Below are 16,588 nucleotides of genomic sequence, written 5' to 3' on the forward strand. Positions count from 1 at the left end.
TTTTGTTTCTCCCTGTCTGCAGCGTCAACTGATGAAGAGGGCGGAGAAGGTGCTGTGGAGCACAGCGGCGGGGATCCCACCGCCAGCCGGAGACGCAAGGCCCGGCTCCCCTCCCATGTTGTGATCTCGTCGGGGAGTGAGGAGTCCGGTGCCGCGTCCCAGGCCGCAGCTGCCGGGGGGAGGTCCAAGAGGCGGAGGTTGGAGTTGGACTCCTCGGCAGGAGAAGGGGCAGCTGGGACCCCACAGGGCCCAACAGGGGAAGATGGCACGGAGTCATCCAGGTTGGTGGGGGTTTTGGTGGAGGAGGAGGCCGTGCAAGCACCAGAGACGGGGTCTGGAGGTGGGGATCCCACTGGTGCTAGTGGTGCAGTGCAGGACCAGGGACAGGAGGCAGCACAGGCCGCCGCGGAGGTGCCTGTGTGCAATCCTGTCCCTGATCCTGTCCCTGCATCATCTTGCACCAGCAGGGATGCCTACGTCCAGACCCGTTTTCAGGCAGGGGATGAGCTCACGTCAACTGGCCTTCCTCTGCTTGCGGACGTGGCTATCCAGGTCCGGGTTGAGCCTGTCCTGGCTGGTGTGGCGTTTCGTCAACGGGCCATGCGAGGTGACCTGCAGTCTTTTCATGAAGAGACTGCACGTCATCTCGAATGGCTCGTTGACCACGTCAGCCTGCTGGGACAGGTCACCCAGGCCGGATTCCTCCGTCTGATGGGGCTTGCTACGAGCCCCTCCTCAACTGGACCCCTACGCGCCAGTCATCCTCTGTCCCATCTTCCCACCCATCAGTCACCTGGGTGCCCTGTGGAGCTGCCTCTGACGGTGCCAGGCTGGTGGAGAAGGCATCCCTGCCACAGTCGGGAGTCAGACGTCCAGCAGGGGTGGCCACATCTACGACTGCACCCCAGCCGGCGGAGGATGTGCAGGCAGCAGGAGGCAGTGCACGGGCAGAGGCACAGCAGCAGCAGCAACGTGGTGGGAGCCATGAAGACTCGGGGCCTTCAACATCGGAGGGGCAGGCATCGGCCGGAGGGCAGGAGGACCCAGGACAGAGAGTGTCTTCCGTGTGGCAGCGGTTGGGCCACGCCATAGATGCGGAGCGGCAGCGGGCGGAAGAGGCACGGCTCACAATGGTCAGGGTGGAGAACTCCATGCGGAGGGCCCTGAGGCGGGCCGAGTGCCTCGAGGCAATCCGCAGGGGTTTGGAGGTGGAGACGTCGACGGCCCTGCGGACCCTCGGGGACATGGAGGAGGACCGCCTCCGGGACATTGAGGAGGAGTTCGATAATGCCCTGGCCCGGGACATCCACAAGTGAGCCGTGAAACTAGCCCGCTGCCCTTGTACATAGTTATGTTGGTAGTGTTAGGTTTCATTTTTGTTTTGATTTTATTTGGACCTTTCGGACATTGGCCACATTTTTATATATAGTTTATTTTATTAGTTAGTGTAGTTAGATAGGTTTCCTTTCTTTTGTTGGGATAATGGACCCTGGCTTGTTCCCATGTGCATAGTTCACTGTTGGATTGTATTTTTTTTTTTCACTTTTTAACCATGGAGCAATGGCTTTCTTTTTTATTTCCCATTGGATTTTGTTTTGTGGACATTGACTTTGGACAACATTACTTTGGAATTTTATTTTTGGTTTTGCTTTTTTTCACGGACATGCTTCTTTTTGTACATTCACATTTCTGTTTCTTCATTTTTTATTCTATTTATGTTTCCTTTAATACATATTTTTTTTGGTGAACTTCAATGGGTGGTATCTCATTGGTTTCATGCATTTCATGATATGTGTTTTGAGATTCACTGACACCCATTGGGTGTATGTGAGGGAGATGTGTTTGTTTCGGAACTTGCAATTGGTGTTCTGTGATGTTATTGCAAATTATGAGTGGGTGGATGCAATACTCGGGTGGGTGTTTTGCATTTGGAGGCTGACCATAGGGACCAGGGATCTAGATTGTGATGACATGTTGGCTGGGGAACATGAGTTGCACATGGGTGGGGGCCTGCTGGCAGGTGCCCCACAGTGCTGGGGGGTGGGGGTGGTGGGGAACATGAGTTGGACATGGGTGGGAGCCTGCTGGCAGGTGCCCCACAGTGCTGGGTGGGTGGGGGTGGTGGGAGACATGGGTGGGGGCCTGGTGGAGGCTGCCCCTGCACTGCTGGGGGGGTGGGGGTGGTGGGAGACATGGGTGGGGGCCTGGTGGAGGCTGCCCCTGCACTGCCGGGGGGGTGGGGGTGCTGGGAGACATGGGTGGGGGCCTGGTGGAGGCTGCCCCTGGTGGCTGGGGAGTGGGGGTGCTGGGAGACATGGGTGGGGGCCTGCTGGCAGGTGCCTCACAGTGCTGGGGGGTGGGGGTGGTGGGGAACATGAGTTGGACATGGGTGGGGGCCTGCTGGCAGGTGCCCGACAGTGCTGGGGGGTGGGGGTGCTGGGGAACATGTGTTGGACATGGGTGGGGGTCTGCTGGCAGGTGCCCCACAGTGCTGGGGGGTGGGGGTGGTGGGAGACATGAATTGGACATGGGTGGGGGCCTGGTGGAGGCTGCCCCTGCACTGCTGGGGGGGGTGGGGGTGGTGGGAGACATGGGTGGAGGCCTGATGGAGGCTGCCCCTGGTGGCTGGGGGGTGGGGGTGCTGGGAGACATGGGTGGGGGCCTGCTGGCAGGTGCCCCACAGTGCTGGGGGGTGGGGGTGGTGGACAACATGAGTTGGACATGGGTGGGGCCTGCTGGCAGGTGCCCCACAGTGCTGGGGGGTGGGGGTGGTGGGGAAAACGAGTTGGACATGGGTGGGGGCCTGCTGGCAGGTGCCCCACAGTGCTGGGGGTTGGGGGTGCTGGGGAACATGAGTTGGACATGGGTGGGGCCCTGGTGGTGGGTGCCCCACAGTGCTGGGGGGTGGGGGTGGTGGGAGACATGGGTGGGGGCCTGGTGGAGGCTGCCCCTGGGGGGTGGGGGGTGGGGGTGCTGGGAGACATGGGTGGGGGCCTGGTGGAGGCTGCCCCTGCACTGCTGGGGGGTGGGGGTGGTGGGAGACATGGGTGGGGGCCTGGTGGTGGGTGCCCCTGGTGGCTGGGGGGTGGGGGTGGTGGGAGACATGGGTGGGGGCCTGGTGGTGGGTGCCCCTGCACTGCTGGGGGGTGGGGGTGGTGGGGAACATGAGTTGGACATGGGTGGGGGCCTGCTGGCAGGTGCCCCACAGTGCTGGGGGGTGGGGGTGCTGGGGAACATGAGTTGGACATGGGTGGGGGCCTGCTGGCAGGTGCCCCACAGTGCTGGGGGGTGGGGGTGGTGGGGAACATGAGTTGGACATGGGTGGGGGCCTGCTGGCAGGTGCCCCACAGTGCTGGGGGGTGGGGGTGGTGGGAGACATGGGTGGGGGCCTGGTGGAGGCTGCCCCTGCACTGCTGGGGGGGGTGGGGGTGGTGGGAGACATGGGTGGGGGCCTGGTGGAGGCTGCCCCTGGTGGCTGGGGGTGGGGATGGTGGGAGACATGGGTGGGGGCCTGATGGAGGCTGCCCCTGCACTGCTGGGAGGTGGGGGTGCTGGGAGACATGGGTGGGGGCCTGGTGGAGGCTGCCCCTGGTGACTGGGGTGGTGGGGGTGCTGGGAGACATGGGTGGGGGCCTGGTGGTGGGTGCCCCTGGTGGCTGGGGGGTGGGGGTGGTGGGAGACATGGGTGAGGGCTTGGTGGTGGGTGCCCCTGCACTGCTGGGGGGTGGGGGTGGTGGGGAACATGAGTTGGACATGAGTGGGGGCCTGCTGGCAGGTGCCCCACAGTGCTGGGGGGTGGGGGTGCTGGGGAACATGAGTTGGACATGGGTGGGGGTCTGCTGGCAGGTGCCCCACAGTGCTGGGGGGTGGGGGTGGTGGGGGACATGAGTTGGACATGGGTGGGGGCCTGCTGGCAGGTGCCCCACAGTGCTGGGGGGTGGGGGTGGTGGGAGACATGGGTGAGGGCCTGGTGGAGGCTGCCCCTGCACTGCTGGGGGGGTGGGGGTGGTGGGAGACATGGGTGGGGGCCTGGTGGAGGCTGCCCCTGCACTGCTGGGGGGGTGGGGGTGGAGGGAGACATGGGTGGGGGCCTGGTGGAGGCTGCCCCTGGTGGCTGGGGGGTGGGGGTGCTGGGAGACATGGGTGTGGGCCTGCTGGCAGGTGCCCCACAGTGCTGGGGTTGGGGGTGGTGGGGAACATGAGTTGTACATGGGTGGGGGCCTGCTGGCAGGTGCCCCACAGTGCTGGGGGGTGGGGGTGGTGGGAACATGAGTTGGACATGGGTGGGGGCCTGCTGGCAGGTGCCCGACAGTGCTGGGGGGTGGGGGTGGTGGGGAACATGAGTTGTACATGGGTGGGGGCCTGCTGGCAGGTGCCCGACAGTGCTGGGGGGTGGGGGTGGTGGGGAACATGAGTTGTACATGGGTGCGGGCCTGCTGGCAGGTGCCCCACAGTGCTGGGGGGTGGGGGTGGTGGGAGACATGGGTGGGGGCCTGGTGGAGGCTGCCCCTGCACTGCTGGGCGGGGGTGGGGGTGGTGGGAGACATGGGTGGGGGCCTGGTGGAGGCTGCCCCTGGTGGCTGGGGGGTGGGGATGGTGGGAGACATGGGTGGGGGCCTGATGGAGGCTGCCCCTGCACTGCTGGGAGGTGGGGGTGCTGGGAGACATGGGTGGGGGCCTGGTGGAGGCTGCCCCTGGTGACTGGGGTGGTGGGGGTGCTGGGAGACATGGGTGGGGGCCTGGTGGTGGGTGCCCCTGGTGGCTGGGGGGTGGGGGTGGTGGGAGACATGGGTGAGGGCTTGGTGGTGGGTGCCCCTGCACTGCTGGGGGTGGGGGTGGTGGGGACATGAGTTGGACATGAGTGGGGGCCTGCTGGCAGGTGCCCCACAGTGCTGGGGGGTGGGGGTGCTGGGGAACATGAGTTGGACATGGGTGGGGGTCTGCTGGCAGGTGCCCCACAGTGCTGGGGGGTGGGGGTGGTGGGGGACATGAGTTGGACATGGGTGGGGGCCTGCTGGCAGGTGCCCCACAGTGCTGGGGGGTGGGGGTGGTGGGAGACATGGGTGAGGGCCTGGTGGAGGCTGCCCCTGCACTGCTGGGGGGGTGGGGGTGGTGGGAGACATGGGTGGGGGCCTGGTGGAGGCTGCCCCTGCACTGCTGGGGGGGTGGGGGTGGTGGGAGACATGGGTGGGGGCCTGGTGGAGGCTGCCCCTGGTAGCTGGGGGGTGGGGGTGCTGGGAGACATGGGTGGGGGCCTGCTGGCAGGTGCCCCACAGTGCTGGGGTTGGGGGTGGTGGGGAACATGAGTTGTACATGGGTGGGGGCCTGCTGGCAGGTGCCCCACAGTGCTGGGGGGTGGGGGTGGTGGGGAACATGAGTTGGACATGGGTGGGGGCCTGCTGGCAGGTGCCCGACAGTGCTGGGGGGTGGGGGTGCTGGGGAACATGTGTTGGACATGGGTGGGGGCTTGGTGGTGGGTGCCCCACAGTGCTGGAGGTGGGGGTGGTGTGAGACATGGGTGGGGGCCTGGTGGAGGCTGCCCCTGGTGGCTGGGGGGTGGGGGTGCTGGGAGACATGGGTGGGGGCCTGGTGGAGGCTGCCCCTGCACTGGTGGGGGTGGTGGGAGACATGGGTGGGGGCCTGGTGGTGGGTGCCCCTGGTGGCTGGGGGGTGGGGGTGGTGGGAGACATGGGTGGGGGCCTGGTGGTGGGTGCCCCTGCACTGCTGGGGGGTGGGGGCGGTGGGGAACATGAGTTGGACACGGGTGGGGGCCTGCTGGCAGGTGCCCCACATTGCTGGGGGGTGGGGGTGGTGGGAGACATGGGTGGGGGCCTGGTGGAGGCTGCCCCTGCACTGCTGGGGGGTGGGGGTGGTGGGAGACATGGGTGGGGGCCTGGTGGAGGCTGCCCCTGGTGGCTGGGGGGTGGGGGGGGTGGGAGACATGGGTGGGGGCCTGGTGGAGGCTGCCCCTGCACTGCTGGGGGGTGGGGGTGCTGGGAGACATGGGTGGGGGCCTGGTGGAGGCTGCCCCTGGTGGCTTTGGGGTCGGGGTGCTGGGAGACATGGGTGGGGCCTGGTGGAGGCTGCCCCTGGTGACTGGGGGGGTGGGGGTGCTGGGAGACATGGGTGGGGGCCTGGTGGTGGGTGCCCCTGCACTGCTGGGGGGTGGGGGTGCTGGGAGACATGGGTGGGGGCCTGGTGGAGGGTGCCCCTGGTGACTGGGGGTGCACGGGGACATGCGTTGGTGGGCAGTAGTGCAAGTTGACATGTGGGTTGGCTGGGGGTCATGGCCATGGTGGATTGTGTGCCTGCAGGACATGTGCAGGGTAGGCCCCTGTGGTGTGAGCCACCTGCAGGGGCCGTGGAGGGTGTAGAGGGAACACCTGGGAGGACCCACACGTGCAATTCACGTGTGGTGCTCCCCGCGCACCCCTGTAATACACGTACCCTGATGGAATCGCGTGTGGAACTTCCCGCGCACCCCTGGAATACACGTACCCTGATGGAATCGCGTGTGGAACTTCCCGCGCACCCCTGGAATACACGTACCCTGCTGATGTCGCGTGTGAAACTTCCCCCGCACCACGAAACACACGTACCCTGATGAGATCGCATGTGGAACTTCCCGCGCACCCCTGAAATACACGTGCCCTGCTGATGTCGCGTGTGAAACTTCCCCCGCACCCCAAAATACACGTACCATGATGAAATCGCGTGTGGAATTTCCCGCGCACCCCTGAAATACACGTACCCTGCTGAAATCGCGTGTGGCACTTCCCGCGCACCCCTGAGATACGCGTACCCCCAATCGCGTGTGGAAATTCCTGCGCACCCCTGAAATACACGTACCCTGCTGAAATCGCGTGTGGCACTTCCCGTGCACCCCTGAGATACGCGTGCCCTGCTCGCACGGGCCCAATCGCGTGTGGAAATTCACGCGCACCCCTGAAATACACGTACCCTGCTGAAATCGCGTGTGGCACTTCCCGCGCACCCCTGAGATACGCGTACCCTGCGGAAATCGCGTGTGGATCTTCCCGCACACCCCTGAAATACGCGTACCCTGCTCGCACGGGGCCAATCGCGTGAGGTACTTCCTGCGCACCCCAGTGATACACGTAGCCCGCTTGCTGTGCTGGTACAGGGTTAGCGCAGCCCTTTGCGCTGGATTGGGTATATTGATGGCTTTTCCCTGCTCGAGAGGCGTTCTTGGGGGCGTAACTGGCGCTGCTGCAGGGTCGCTGCGCCACTGTGCGCCACGGCTGGTTTTGGTGGCTGGAATCCATGAATACGCTGTGCGCGGAAATGTATTTTAGCGCACGCGGCTGGCGCAGGGATTCGCACGTGCACACTGTGCGCCAGCCGCGTGCGCCACTTGTGCGCTGAATTCTATGAATTACCCCCCTAATAACAACATAGTGCTGATGCTGAGTCTTTCACCTCGTTGCCTATTGCACAGTGATTACCTCCCCACTCCGGCGCAGTATTCATTAGAATAAGGCACTGATGAATTAGTATCTGCGCCCTATCCTAGTGATTAAATCCCTGCTGTGGCTCGGGAGCTGGGAGTTAAAAACACATTTGATGCCCTCTGCCGCCCAGCATTGACCAGGGGTGCACACAAGGTGTAGCACCACATTTTTGTTTCACTGCCTGGGGCGATGCCGCCGCTAAGTCCGGTGCTGCAGGAATTACACATGCCTGAACGCCTACGTGCTTGGAGGGACTCTTATGTCACACCCACCACTGTACATAGTAGGGCTGTGAACAGTTTCTTTCCCTGTGTCATGCAGGAGCTTCAACACAATTGAGTTAGGCGTTCAGCTGTTACATGAGGGTTATAATGAACACATTAACTGAAACAGAGACCCATGTTTATATCCTGTGAGGTCCAAGAGTTGAATGCATCACAAAATAGGTATGTGTTGTAAAAGAAAAATCAACTGACCAGAACAAAATACTTTCTCCCATAACGCTATGCAGAGTCTGAAAAAGCATAACAATAATGTCAACAGTGGCAGGGGGGAACAGAACCAACAGCGCCTAGCCCCACTTCTTTGAGAATTCCCCATATGTGCATCTTATCCACATACCCACTCACGCAAAGGGAACGACGTGAGCTGGAGTAACGGCCAGGGCAGCCAACTTTTGAATTTCCCGGGAGTGCCCAAATATAGGAAGTGACATCACCAGCAGTTATATGACCGCATTTGCGTGTAGTCGCCAACTTGGTGCGAGGTGGGTGGGGGGGCGCAGAACAGTGGAAACATTGGCTAGCATGTACTGCATATACTAAAGTAAAGTAAGAAGGAGGTTTAAGCCTTCCAGTTGCATTCCAGTAGGCCAACACTGCCCCTACTCCACCCCTCTATAATCATCCAGGTTGAAGTAGCCCTCAAAAGACAGAGTAACACAACTAGGATGGGAGAACGAAATGCCATACCATCCTGTGAGTGTGTCAAACCTCAGAGCAAAGACTGTGCATGGGCCTCCTACCTTGGAGTACAATCTCACTAATTTGGTGCAAATCTCGCGAGTGGGTGCATGGGAATCCCATGCGTGTGTGTGGGCTGCAGAACCCGGATCACATGCTCACTTCTTCAGTGTGAAACTCTGGACAAGGCTCTTTGGGCAAGCATTCAGGATGGGTCTCAGACCTTTAAACAGTGTGATATATTGAGTGGGCACCTCACTCCTTGGAGCATAGGATACCAGTTGCTAGTAATCTCACAACTGAACGTACAGTTTCGCTCTTGGTCATCTCAGTGACCCCATGTATATTAATAGAGTCAGTATCCCATCTGCGAAGACAATTATATTTCTGTTAAAACACTCTGAATTCTCACTGCAGTTTTCTCGATCTAGAGATCCATACCATATTCATTCATTGTGTCTGCAGGGGTGATAACTTGTATCTGAGAGAGCTTATTCTTTCATTCAGGAGAGATAAAAGAGGTATCAACCCCCTGTATGTGGGATCAGGCTCATTTTTCCCCAGGGCCCCTCACTCCAGAATGAGTGAGCAGGTTTTAAGAACCTGCTGATTCTCCTATCCTACAGGCTCAAGCCTTCTATCCCTTGCCCCATCACGGCTTCCAACATTCTGAGCGGCAGTTCATGTACAGCAGGCAGCTTGGGACATGCCTATTGCCAATTGAATGTAGCCAGATCTACTATTTAGACACTGGTAGTGTGCCATGAACCCACACTGGTGGTGAAGAAGCACTCAAAATACAGAATACAATGGTATAGTGTTGCAGTCCTGCTAAGAAATGACAATTCGGTCTGTTTAAATGTAAAGCAGAGTGGCTGAGAAGTACACGCACTGTGCCATTAAAAATAAAGAAGCTCAGGTGGGTGGAAGTGCTGCTTCGGTGGCATCAAGAGTATGCAATTCCCTGCAGGGTAGTGTTGGTCATTTCCTATTGAAGTATAGGAGGCCTATTGAGAAGTGCCATTAAAAGTGAAGCTGTCCAGTAGGCTGGATCAGTGCTGCCCATAAAAGGTGTAGAAGCCTCTGTGAGAAGTGACAGTACTGTCCCAACGGTGAGAAGTATAGTATTTTCACATTAACTATGCTTAAACACTTTGGGTTATTGAATAGTGCTGATACATTCTGAGTAATTCCACCCCTTTAAATATATTAGCTCTTATATAACCACAACAGTGTTGAGTTATTCTGATGATGAAAATGATGTTAAACTTGCTCAATAGTTCTAGTTCTGTATCATTAAATGTACTTCAGATCTTCAGTTTCTAGGGAGGATAGCTCAGGGGCAATGTGCTCGCCTTGAAAGCAAGATGACATGGAGCAACACAGGTTCGATCCCTCGGTTCGTGCCTAGAAACCTCTGGGTATTATTTTGCGCATTATAAATAACCAATTAAAATAAAAATAAATAAATCTGCTGAGAAGTGCTGGGGCCTTGTCAATAAGAGTGTAGCAGCTCAACTGAGAAGTGCTGATGTTGTCCCATCAAAAGTATAGCAGCCCCACTAAGATGAACTAGCATTGCCTCAACAAAAGCATAGTATTACAATTATAGAAGCCCTGTTTAGCGAGCTAACTGCGGAGTACCAGCATTGCTCCATTTCAAATATGGCAACTCTAGTAGAAAATAGATTACACAGCCCTGCTGAGAAGTGCTGTTACTGTCTCTTTAAACATATAGAAGCCCATTAGCTCTGCACCATTAGGCCCTGCAAGTATTGTCCCATTGGATGGTATTACAGTGAACAAGGTCAACAGTATGGCAAGGTTCATACTGGGTTCTACGTGATAATTCTGCATTTTGAAGAACAAATACAAAAAAGACCGATTTATTTCGGCCGATTTGTGTGGTCTTCAAAAGGCCGAATTATCACATTTACTGCCACCCCAACCCGCTAAACCCCCCCCCCAAGAAGGTGATCCCACCTCACCCCACCCTCTCCCACTTTGTTACCTTCCTTTGAATTCACGGGAGTTACCTCCCTCAACGCCTCAGTTCCCTGCCCATCGCATAGCATTCACCCTCACCACGTACACAATCAGAGACATGCAAACAGTCTAATTTGCCCTCTCCCTGCCACCTCCCTTCGCAGATGCAATGCAAGAGGGGTGCACAGATGTACAAATACATCCAACCCAAAAAGATTTTTAGAAATTGAGGGACAGACATGCTTTGCATCTGCGACTCCGTTTCTAAAAAACGTTTTAGGTTGGGTGTACCTCTATCCAAACCAAAATGATTTTTTGAAATTGAGGGACAAATGCAAAACAAGAGCCTCTTGCTTTGCATTCGTCCCTCAATTTTTAAACATCGTTTTTTACCCGGCTTTCATCCAGGCCGCCAGAGAGAGACACAGTATGGATGGAAGAAAGGGCCACCCATACTGCGTCTCTTCTCACCAGCCCGGGGGTGAGGGGGCTCAGCCCTGACTTCATTCTGCCGGCGGGTGCCGGGCCCCTAAGCACCCGCGTACTCGGCACCCCTGGTAAAGGCGCACCTCTCTGCGTTGTGGCCACAGCTTGCATGTGCAGGCTCTTATCCACATACCCACTCACGCAAAGGGAATGATGTGAGCCGGAGTAATGGCGCACCGCTCTGCATTGTGACCACAGCATGCATGTGCAGGCTCTTATCCACATACCCACTCACGCAAAGGGAATTATGTGAGCCGGAGTAACGGCGCACCCCTCTGCATTGTGGCCACAGCATGCATGTGCAGGCTCTTATCCACATACCCACTCACGCAAAGGTAATGATGTGAGCCGGAGTAATGACGCACCGCCCTGCGTTGTGGCCACAGCATGCATGTGCAGTCTCTTACCCACATACCCACTCACGCAAAGGGAATGATGTGAGCCGGAGTAATGGAGCACCCCTCTGCGTTGTGGCCACAACATGCATGCGCAGGCTCTTATCCACATAGCCACTCACGCAAAGGGAATGATGTGAGCCGGAGTAACGGCGCACCCCTCTGCATTGTGACCACAGCATGCATGTGCAGGATCTTATCCACATACCCACTCGCGCAAAGGGAATTATGTGAGCCGGAGTAACGGCGCACCCCTCTGCATTGTGGCCACAGCATGCATGTGCAGGCTCTTATCCACATACCCACTTACGCAAAGGTAATGATGTGAGCCGGAGTAATGACGCACCGCCCTGCGTTGTGGCCACAGCATGCATGTGCAGTCTCTTATCCACATACCCACTCACGCAAAGGGAATTATGTGAGCCGGAGTAACGGCGCACCCCTCTGCATTGTGGCCACAGCATGCATGTGCAGGCTCTTATCCACATACCCACTCACGCAAAGGTAATGATGTGAGCCGGAGTAATGACGCACCGCCCTGCGTTGTGGCCACAACATGCATGCGCAGGCTCTTATCCACATAGCCACTCACGCAAAGGGAATGATGTGAGCCGGAGTAACGGCGCACCCCTCTGCGTTGTGGCCACAGCATGCATGTGCAGGCACGCCTCCTGAAATGATAGTGAAATGATAGTGAAATGATAGACAGCATCTTGCAAGGCTGTATCAGCCGCGGATTGCAGACAAACTGGGGCGAAAATAGAGGGGAGGTGGGTCAGTGAGATGGCCGTTCCGGACCATAAAAAGGAGTGTTGTGCACAAATGTTACTCTCAAGCACAGAACAAAAGATCAATTATCATACCCAACTCAGACGGATCTGCAAACAAACGGCATTAAAAGTAAAACCGGCAGAAAATCTCCCTACTTTCACAGTCTTCACTTCTAGGGAATGTGGTCATAGGACCAGTGCACCCTCTTCCAAAGTTCCCCCGTCTACTTTCCCACCTTTCCTAGCCTTCTGCTCGCTCCTGTGCCCTTCTATTTGCCTTTCTCTCGATCCTCACTGTCCTCTGCTTTGTTCTTGATTTTATCTGAGAATAACAAGACGTGTTTGATCTGTATTTGCCTTTAGTGTGTTTTGCCACTTCTGAGGAACCCAAGTTTGAAATGTGCGAGGACCCCTGCTGCTGGGATAAGGAATGGCACAGACTGACACAACAGATGACATATATCACACCCTGATGGCAGGACATAAGCATGCCCACCCTAATGCAGGTGCAGTGGCCCTCACTGTGGCCATGATGCTTCTCTTTAAGGCCTTGGAGTTCTTAATCTCACCCTTCTTTAAATTGTTTCTTTGTTTTCCCTTTTTGGCTGTGTTACTGGAGATCTGCTCGGTCACTTTGCACCAATGGCGATATTTGTGATGCAGCCGTTACTTATTTTCTGGGGGTTTTGTACGGGTGGGTTTCCAATGTCATGCAATGTTGTGCATTATGAGACTTGTCAAGCTAAATGCACCTTTTGTGCAACTGAAGTCATATTGCATATTCAACCATTCCTTAAGTGCATGTTATAAGCAATTTATGAATGTGCAGTCTGATCTTTTGGGCTGTATCCAAATTCCATGTTCATATGTCGAGGGTCAGGTTGAACACGTGCAATCACAGATCTTCACATATATGCATCCACCACATTTACACGCATTTCTACAAATCGACCATATGTCTGTTTTCAGCTATTGCAATAATATAATTACTAGGCAATTATGTAACTATGCTATCTTTTCTGTACTCCTCCTGGCTGTGTACGGCTCTCCTTTGATCCTCTGCGGTATGTATGTAATTGTTATTGGCTATTTATAACGCGTGTAATACCCAGAGGTTTCTAAGCGTGGACCCGGGGATCGAAGCATCGTCTTGCATCCAAGACAAGCGCGTTGCCCGTGGGCTATCCTCCCGAGACTCTTATGGGCTTAACAACTATCAACATACAACACATTGTGATCAAACATATACCAGCTTTGGCCTCAAACATCTGTGTGCAATCTTTCTACATATCATCCCTACCTTTAATTTGTGTATTTCTTTTATGAATAGTTTAGAAAAATGGTTACACAAAGTAGATTTTGGGTCCACAGTAAAGGACAGATGATGGACTGAGTTTTCACAAACTCTTATCTTGCCACTAAATAACCATCTGCTGTGAAAACCATATGTGTTATGTGTAGTAACTCCACTTTGTAGAAATGTCACTGTTCCCAATTCTTGGTTTTGGCATTGCCCCATAAAATAAATTACCCTCATATGTTGGTATACTGTTCCACTTTGGAACCATTTGAGCGAGTCAGGAGAATGGTAGACTAGCCACTCCAGAAGTGAAAGTGTGGTTATGTGGCACCAATGGGCAAGTCAATGGTGCCAGATAACCAACTATGCTGGATGAGCAAATGTCGGCATTCCAGGAAGCAGGGCGCTGGTAGCTGAGCAAAAAGGGACTTCTACTCTGTTTACTGGCACTCGCCCAACGAGGATCTCAGTTATCAGGGCGTAAAACATTGTTATAACATTGTTTGTTTCATTAACTGGCGTGGCACTATTACTGAAACAGTGGATTCTGGTTAACAAAATGGCAGATAACAGAGCTTGCACTGTGCTTGACGTTCAGCTCTGTATTAAGCAAAGGGAAACAAAGAATGGCTTTAATATAGTATAAGATAGGTACATGATAATTGTCTTGCTTCTAAAGCCTAACACAGCAGAGGTTTACAGCAGCATGTCAATGTCCATTCCCATCTCCCTTTATTTCTAAGATGACTCAGACTCTGCCAGTTAAATCCGAGTGATTTGCTTTCACTCCTTAGAGGAAGAAAAAAATGATGTCTTGTAGAGTTCCTCTCCTCCGCGCGCCCCGGTGTGTTTTCTTTCTAAGTGATTGGTGTTGATAATAAAGCGGGGATCAGTAACTCCTGATATGCTTAGAAAGTCTGGGGAAATCCGCTTTTCACCCCACATCATCTTCTTATATTAAAAAGAAACCTTTTAGAATATTGGCATTCTTGCTCGTCCTGTCTCGGATGCGTGAGAGGAAGCGATGAGCACAGTTCTGCGTGTATGGGCTAGGTTTCACACAGCTCAAGCGAACCTAACTGCGAGAAACCGAGAGCTCTACAGCCAGGGAGGCAGCAATGGGGCGCAATGATCTGAAGGGAGGTATAGGGGAGGCCTGTTAAGGGCACGTGAGAGTGCATAGAGGGGCACAGAGAGGCTCACAGGCAAGGGGCACAGGGGCGTGTTGGAGAATCCACAGCTCTGCTCTAAATGAAATATATGCACCCAACACACAAGGGTTTGCACTGGAACTGAAAACCGGGTCAAATTCATTCTTATGATGTCGTAAAATAACATGAATTCTTTCAATAACGAATGTAACATGATACTTTGAAATCTTGGTCTGAGCTTTCTTTATTTGGATGGACGCCATTCTATGCATGTCCACCGTCCTTGGCTGTTTCTATGTGATGATGACCTGGCTTTGCTTGGTTATTTTCTGCACGCATTATGGGTATCACCTTATTTAGTCTAGGCTTTATTTCTGGGTAGTTTTTTTTATTTATTTTTTATCACTGTGCAGTATTCAGCTTTGCATGGTTTCAATCTACTTGTTACATTTGATGTTTTCCTTTCTTTCTCATTAAACTAATGAAAAGGTTTAAACTTTAAAATAGGAAGGATTTGACTAGTATGCCATGAAATATGAATCATTCTCTCAATATTGTATTTTCGTGGTCAAGTCCTTGAATTGACAGTAAGATGTGATGATTGATTGATTTCATGTTCTTTATCACTATAAGACAGTGGGCCTCATTAGGACCCAGGCGGATTTCGCGGTGCTAAATGCACCGCGAAGCATGGCGGAAAGCCGCCGATAGCGCCATGGGGGTTGGCGGATTTACCGCCCCATTCCGACCTTGGCGGGGCGGTAAATCCCCAATCCCCATTCTGCCCTTCCCCATTCCCATTTTTGCCCCATAGGGTATAATGGGAGTGGGGAAGGAGTTAATTACGCCACCGTAAAATACGGTGGCGTAATTAACAACGAGGTCCCGTAGCGCCATGGTTTTCTCCGCCTGGTAAAACCAGGCGGAAAAGGCCGCCATGGCGCTACGGGAACTCGTAGTATGGCGGAGAGGTACGCCATGCACTACGCTGCCGTAAAACCCTCTCCGCCAGGGTCCTAATGAGGCCCAGTGACTGATTAAATTAATGTTTTTGTCTCTGTACGATATTTGGACAACATTTCCTGCACCGCCCCTAAAAGATTCCGTCCTGGAAACTCAGCTCAGAGAAGACAGTGCCGCAGGAGGGGGGCCGGTGGTGCACATGGCGCGCAGCACTTAAGGTGGATCATGGGCGATCAGAGAAGGGGGGTGGCCTAGATGCGGAGTGAGAGGACAGGTCTTAACCTCTGAGGGTTTGGGCGGGGAGATGAGGAAGATGCGGGGGAGGAGGCAGTGCTGGGGAGCTGGGCATGGGGAGTTCCTGGGGTGAAGCCCCTGATGGAGTGATACATCCCACCATATGGAGGCCGCTCCCACATAGCCAAAAAAGGCAATCTTTGGGAGGAGCGATCTCCAATGGGCGGGGCTAATGACATAGAACCGCAATGACATAGAATACGCAGTGCATATGTTCACTGTTAAATATGGCACATATGATATGACAGATCAGCGGCCTAGCATGCACTGTTGTGAAGATTGCCAAAATAGTCAAATAACGGCAGTATTTGGCACCATAAATAGTTGATCAAAATTGTATATTGACAAACTTTGATGAAGAGAAGGGTTCGATATGAAAAGCTTTTACCTTATCTCTCAATACCTCCAGGAAAGTGGTTTTTGGTCGCTATGTAGATTTCGACCTGAGACAGAGACCATGTTGTGCTTTTACCTCATTTGTACAAAAGAACCTGTAATATTTGACCTTATTCCTGGACAGTGCAAAAAAAGGTGTGCCGTGCATGAGCGACAGTGAAATCTCAATGTCGAGTTAACAGGTATCCTGGGGCATGTATGTATCTGTTAACTTTACTAACAACCTAAGGGAGGGCATAATTCATAGAGTGTTTTATAATGTCAAAACCCCATTGGAAACTGTTCTGTGAATTAGGCCCTAAAAGTTCCCATAACGATGAGGTGTTCAACATTGTCATACTGGTTTTGCAGGCTTGGAGGGTACCTCACTGCCTCGGAGTTAAGAGTTGGGGTCAGCCTGTACGTAGTGAGTT

Source organism: Ambystoma mexicanum, chromosome 4q, assembly GCF_040938575.1.
Source record: "Ambystoma mexicanum isolate Mex_15411 chromosome 4q, UKY_AmexF1_1, whole genome shotgun sequence".
NCBI classification, from domain to species: domain Eukaryota; kingdom Metazoa; phylum Chordata; class Amphibia; order Caudata; family Ambystomatidae; genus Ambystoma; species Ambystoma mexicanum.